The following is a 6261-nucleotide window of genomic DNA, read 5'->3' on the forward strand; positions in this document are numbered from 1 at the left end:
TGTGGCAGTGTGGTTCAGAGAAACACACAGAGCTTCAGAGACAGATCTGGAGGGAGACCCCATGCTGCCACTTACCACCCCCCATGTGAGCTTGGACTAACGTTGAACTTTTCTGAGGCTCATTTTCCTCAGCTGTTTAACAATGTCTTCCTCACGAGGTCAACGTGAGGATTAAATAAGAATATGTGCAAGAAGCACTTCATCTTTGAGGATCTTATAATTGAGCATCTCTGTCAGACATTGGGTGATACAATCCTCAGACATCTTTTACCCCTTGTCTTCCCAGACACCCAAATCACTTTTTGAAAAATTGAAGTAGAGTTGATTTACAATGTTGTGTTAGTTTCAGGTGTACAGCAAAGTGATTCAGTTATACATACATATATATCTATTTTTTCAGATTCTTTTCCCTTATAGTTTATTAAAAATATTGAGTATATTTCCCTGTGCTATACAGTAGGTCCTTGTTGGTTATCTATTTTATATATAGTAGTGTGTATATGTTAATCCCAAACTCCTAACTTATCCCTCTTCCCCCTTTCCCTTTTGGTAACCATGTGTTTTCTATGTCTGTGGGTCTATTTCTGTTTTGTAAATAAGTTCATTTGTATTGTTATTTTAGATTCCACATGTAAGTGATGTCATATGATATTTGACTTTCTTTGTCTGACTTACTTCCCTTAGTATGATAATCTCTAGGTTCATCCATGTTGCTGCAAATGGCATTGTTTCATTCTTTTTTATGGCTGAGTAATATTCCACTGTATAAACATACCACATCTTCTTTATCCATTTATCTGTTGAAAGACATTTAGGTGGCCCGACTCACTTTTGAGATACCTGTAAAATAATCCCAGGACAAGCCTCAGGATATGCACCTGGGCCAATAAAGACCAGGCTAAGATGTGTGCTGACCTTTGTCAGGTAGTTGGGGGAGGGGAGTGGTCCAGAGGCACATCAAGGCCCACACGCCCCCTTCTTGCATGTAGGCCTTGGTTCATCTGGATCTGAAGTTTCCCCTCCAAACTTCACACATAATTTGCCTTCAATATATGGCTGCTCTTCCTGATAGAGACAACAGTTTCATTCTGGGCTTTGTTTTCTCATACACCTGGGGTCCCAATGGCAGGAGCTTAATTATTGGCACCCCCAATCTTATGACTATTCCTCAAAGTTACCCCCCCCCACAGACCGAAGGCCTCTACTGCTGAGTCTTAAACACATTGGCACACGGAAACCCCACTGCATCAGAAGCCCCACCTTGACACTCCTGTGTGAGCCCCTTGTGCTCAGGACTCTTGAGTCCCTTGAGTTTCTGTGCCCCAGCCAAGACACAGTGCTGAGAACGGCAAGTCCAACATTAATTTCCTGTGGAACAAATATGCACTGGGCACTCACGTGTACGAGGCACCACTCTGGATGGTGAAGTGCACAGGAAACCCCTGCCTCCTCATGGAACCTACGTTCAGAAAGGCATAGTAGACTAGAAACAGAAAAAATAAGTGAAGCACACATTGTGTAAAAGGGTGCTATGAAGAAAAATAAAGAGGTGAGGGAGTTGCAATTGAAGGGTAAGCTGGGACAAAGTGAGAGAGTGGCATGGGCATATATACACTACCAAATGTAAAATAGATAGCTAGTGGGAAGGAGCCGCATAGCACAGAGAGATCAGATTGGTGATTTGTGTCCAGCTAGAGGGGTGGGATAGGGAGGGTGGGAGGGAGACGCAAGAGGGAGGAGATATGGGGATCTCCTTGTACTTGATGGGGATATATGTGTATGTATAACTGTATAACTGATTCACTTTGTTATACAGCAGAATCTAACACACCACTGTAAAGTAATGTAAAGTAATAATACTCCAATAAAGATGTTAAAAATTAATAAATAAGTAGAATGGCTGGAAAAGGTCTCATGAGAAAAGACCAGAAGGAGGCAAGGGAGGGGATTTAGCAGATGTGTGAGGAGAACATTCTCATGGGCGAACCTGAGAGCAAAGACGCTGAGACAGGAGCGTGTCTGGTGTGTTTGGGGAACAGCGAGGAGGGGAGTGGTGTTGGCACAGAGGGATGGAGGGGAAAGCAAGAGAAGATGAGGGCAGACAGGAAACAAGTGCTGGCCGGGTTGCTGGCCTTGAAGCCAGAGATGGCAGAGGCTTTTATTCTGAGTGACGTTGGAAACCGTAGCAAGATCTTCAATCAGTGAAAGCAACATTCTTCCCCAGTTATCTCTCTGGGGTCTGATTCTTACCCTCATTTCTAGAAGCTGAGCCCTGTCTTTCTTCATCTCACATTGCCATCATCTCACGAATGGCAGGTTGGTGAGGAGATGCTGGGAGCATCAGAACTGGCTGGGTCAGAGTCCACCTGGTGACGTTCTCTGCACACCTTTGCTCTTGACATACCTGCAGGAAATGAACTGGGTCGATCACATCCCTGTATATACTCTCTCTGATCACAGCTTATACATGCAGGCTTCCAGCTGAATCTTTCTCTCCTTTCCCCCATCATTTCCTTGAAATGGGCTATTTTGTCCTTATCATGTCATGAAACTGGCACCAGTCTCAGGGCTTTCTAAATACCTGCTAGAAGCTAGTGACAGATGCCAAGCTGCCTGGTGATTAGTGGGAATATTCTGTATCCCCCTCTCTGCACATTTCTATCAAGAAATTATAATAAAAGTAACATAACGCTTGCCTCAAGAATTATAGGTCAAGAGGAGAACAGATAAAGGAAAGAAGGAAGGAAGGAAGGAAGGAAGGGATGGAGGGAGGGAGAGAGGGAGGGAAGAGGGAAGGAGAGAGAGAGAGAGAGAGAGAGAGAGAGAGAGAAAGATCTCAACAACTTGTTTTTTCATGAAATTGACTGACTTGAGCCAGTATTTCAGAACAAGATGTGCTTGGTTACTCAGGGGCCAGTATGAGCCATATATCCAGGTCACCCTCCAGCATCACTCTCTGGCTGAGGAAGAGTGATGCTGTGGTTCTTCAGTTAGCTGGCCTGGCTTGAGGACCAGCATGTCTTCCAGCTTCTGAAGCAGGCTGCCTGGCAGCCCAGAGCACTGTGCTGGCTCCGTAGCTTTTCCAAGGTCCCTGGTGACCTCTAATAGCCCTGCTTATAACCATGGCCTTTGAGAAGCTGCCCTGAAGAGGGAATGCAATTATGGCCTCGACTTATATCAGGGTCACAATAATTTTCTCCATCATATTATCTTCCCCAATAATGTGTGGGACTCTGCTGTGATATTTGAGTTTTGCAAGTAAATGTGTTCAAATATAACATGAAGAAAATCTAAAATTATGAAGATTTTTAAATGATAACATTTTTATTTTATAGTTTGAGATTTTATCATTTATGAATCCTTATTATTTGTAGAAGATTTAGTAAGATTAGTCAGCAGCAGTTGTCATCTAGGAAACACACATCAATGCCAGATGCTGTGCTAGATCTCTCCCTGCTGTCTCATGTAATCTTCAGACAACCCTATGAAGGAGATATTATTGTTTTATCAGAGATGAGAACATTCAAGCTCAGTTAAGTCACATAATTTGCCCAAAACCATGCAGCATTAACTGTACCTCATATTAATGTGGTAGAGTCAGGACTTAAATACAGGTCTGAAAACTACAGTGCTGTGGAAGCAGTGAAGGTGTTGGGAGTTAAAATGCCTGCGATTCGTAGAGCTGTGGTGGCTTCTCTGGACAGAGGGTGGTTTGCAAGTGTTTAATGGTGTTGCACAGTGGGTGTAACAGCGTTGCACAAATGGAAGGATGTATCTCAGCTCCCACTTCAGTCCCCATTCCACTTGCTATCACAGCCCATGGAGAACACTACTCCTGAGGGGGACTGTGACAGCAGAAGTCTGCAGAGCCCCCCATCACAGCGACAACTCCTGCTCTGCACGGCCGTGTCCTGAGATCACAAAAACAAAATACTTACTTTGGTTGGTTCCGAAGGTCCAAAAATATGAAGCTAACATACAAAGAGTGGTTTAGCTGCTTTCCCAGTTAGAACTCTCTTCCATTCCCTTATCATATGGGTTAAAACAAACCCTAGTTCTACAGTAGGAAGAACTTGGAGCCTGAGTTCTGCAACTGCTGAAAGAGATACACAGAAGGTTCTAATGAGTATACAGGCCAAGCTGTGTTTAATTCTCTTAGCAGAGCATTTAACTCCATACTAAATAAAGATGACTAAAAGATTTATTAAGAATCCCTATGCCCCTCTGGTCATTTTTATATATTTGGATCCTATCTGACTATTAAAGTCAAATTTCTGATACCCAGAGTAAGAACAAATAGGTGAGCCCTTGGAGAATACCTGTTTAATGTGTACTGTTTTTCTCTGGGTGTGCTTCATGTGATATCTTACATATTTGCTTATTTTAATCTTCACATCAGCGCTCATATTGAGGTTTAGAGAAAAAAGGAGCTAACATTTTTCTGGCTTGAGACCATGATTCTAATCCCAGATCTTTTGATGCCAAGGCTGGTACTTTATGCATGCATTTTCCATAACAATAAAAGAAGAGACTATGTCCAAAAGGAAGAGTGTTGAAGCAATCTTCAGACGCTGGTCAAGTTGCTCCTGTCCATCAGCAGCGAAGTTAGGCAAAGAAGAACAAATTGTCTTTTAATTTACCAGGCAAGGAGAGCAGCAGAAAGCATCCTGAAAAATGTCAGCCACTAGAGGGTGCCATTGCCCTTCTGTGTGCATGTGGTAAAGCACTCCTAGGATGCTTGCCCTGCCTGCCTTCAGGAAGAGGTCCAGGTGAGAGGTCCCCAAACTTCTGAGGAGATATATATATATATAAAATGAGGATATACGCCCCTGCATCTTCTTTCCTCAAAATTCAAGAGATCAATAAGAAAATTTTCCTTTAAGCAAGTAGGGAGTTGCACTTTATGGATACAGATAATTTGATGTCTTTGAAACTGTCCTCAGATTTTTTAACTCACTAAAAAATATTTTTAAATGACTAAATGAGGCCCAGGAGGGAAACAATAACTCCTATTGTCTTTCTTGAAATAACTTTAATTTCCTCTTTTAGGCAGAAAGGATTAGTTTGTAAATAATCAGCTTTTCCTAGTTCTGTCAGGAGAGCCAGAGAGTTTAAACTTTGACAGAGAATGATCTCTAACCTTATTCCTCAACCACCACCAATTCTGAATTCTCATCCAGCCATTTTACTGGACATGGGAGTAAAACAGTGGACAATACAGGGACTTCTGTCAACAGTGAGCACTTAATAACTGCTGGTCGAACAAATGATTGACTGACTCAAATCTCTGCTTAAATACCACCAACAGTAACAAGGTGATGGAAACCTTCCCCAGCTACCCCTCCTGCCATGGTCTTGAGCTGTCTGCCTTATACCTATCAGTAGTGAGCATGTTGAAGATCAAGCATAGATGACGTTTAAATTTGTCCTTTTCCTATCCATGGTTACATACACAACTTACGCTCCTGGTAGATGCTTTATAAATACCTGATGAGTTGAATAAGTAGGAGCTGGCTATAATTAGGAGTGCTAGATGAAACTGAGCCCTGGAAAACTGAAGATGGAATAGTTTAAGTGGGAGAGAGCAATGGTAAAATCTGCTGTGTGTAATCACCTCCCATCAATAGCAGTGGCTGTCCCCTACCTTAATTAACTTAGAAAAAGAAATAGCTCGGCCCAGAGGCCGTCTTGCAGGGATGCTATGAGAGGATGAGAGAGATAGGAGAAGCACAGTAAAGATGCCCTAATGGGTTTTCCACATCTAGGTTGATTGACTTTAGAGAAAAGAAAGAACAGCTTGTACTATTCTGGGTAGCATGAGCACTGTGATTTGTGACAGCTATAGGTCATGCATCTATTTTTCTGTCTGACAAGGACAAGAAGCAGCTGGTGGGTGGTACAAACCAAGATTGGCTTGTTCAGGCTGTAAACTATGGAGATAGAGCCTTGGTTTTCGATCTGAGCTATACCGGAGATAGAGCGTGTGGTTAATGCTTGCATGTCTGTGCAAACAGAGTTAACAGATTTCTGGCTGCAGGTGGGAAAATGAAGCTTAATGATTCTAAGAGCTCTGTCCCTAATTTCCTTCTGAGCATGAAAAGAAAGTCAGTTTTATACCTCTCTCTCCCTTCTCCACTCCCACCTTCAATTCAATTAAGTCTAACAAACATCAACGGAGCTCTTACACCTCACACCATGCTGGGCACTGAGGCAGTGAGGTGAGTGTGGCCTGCTCCCTGCACCTCCAGAACTAGTTCTATA

This window comes from Phocoena phocoena, chromosome 8 (genome assembly GCF_963924675.1).
Source record: "Phocoena phocoena chromosome 8, mPhoPho1.1, whole genome shotgun sequence".
Lineage (NCBI taxonomy): Eukaryota > Metazoa > Chordata > Mammalia > Artiodactyla > Phocoenidae > Phocoena > Phocoena phocoena.